Genomic DNA, 843 nt, shown 5'->3' with positions numbered 1-843 from the left:
GCCCTATAGATGGAGGGCTGGGGGGGTGGCTGCCCCATAGATGTGGGGTGGGAGCTGCCCCATAGATGTGGGGCTGGGGGAGGAGCTGCCCCATAGATGTGGGTCAAACCCACACATAGTGGTCAACCCCACAGATGAGGGTCAGCACTGGGTCAGTCAGCCCCACAGATGGGGGTCAGCCCCAAAGATAGAGGTCAGCCCTGCATCAGTCAGCCCCATAGATGTGGGTCATAGATGTGGTCAGCCCCACAAATGGGTGGTCAGCCCCATAGATGTGGGCCAGCCCCATAGATGTGACTCAGCCCCATAGATGTGGGTCAGCCCCATAGATGTGACTCAGCTCCATAGATGTGGCTCAGCCCCATAGATGTGGCTCAGCCCCATAGATGTGACTCAGCCCCATAGATGTGGGTCAGCCCCATAGATGTGACTCAGCCCCATAGGTGTGGCTCAGCCCCATAGGTGTGGCTCAGCCCCATAGATGTGGGTCAGCCCCATAGATGTGACTCAGCCCCATAGATGTGGGTCAGCCCCATAGATGTGGGTCAGCCTCATAGATGTGACTCAGCCCCATAGATGTGGGTCAGCCCCATAGATAGGGGTCAGCCCTGCGTCAGTCAGCCCCATAGATGTGGGTCAACCCCATAGGTGTGGTCAGCCCCACAAATGGGTGGTCAGCCCCATAGATGTGGGTCAGCCCCATAGATGTGGGTCAGCCCCATAGATGTGATTCAGCCCCATAGATGTGGGTCAGCCCCATAGATGTGGGTCAGCCCCACAGATGAGGGTCAGCCCTGGGTCAGTCAGCCCCATAGTTGGTGGTCAGCCCCATAGATGTGGGTC

The 843-nt window shown here is 58.2% G+C and overlaps 1 protein-coding gene across 1 annotated transcript in view; it reads left to right on the top strand.

Moving 5' to 3' along the window:
- RECQL4 (RecQ like helicase 4) overlaps positions 1–843 on the top strand; it is a 41954-nt gene that overhangs the window by 4418 nt on the left and 36693 nt on the right. The window lies entirely within an intron of this gene.

The sequence above is a fragment of the Coturnix japonica genome, chromosome 2 (genome assembly GCF_001577835.2).
Source record: "Coturnix japonica isolate 7356 chromosome 2, Coturnix japonica 2.1, whole genome shotgun sequence".
Taxonomy (NCBI): domain Eukaryota; kingdom Metazoa; phylum Chordata; class Aves; order Galliformes; family Phasianidae; genus Coturnix; species Coturnix japonica.
The sequence above is the reverse complement of the archived record's forward strand: the minus strand, read 5'-3'. Positions and strand labels throughout refer to the sequence as shown.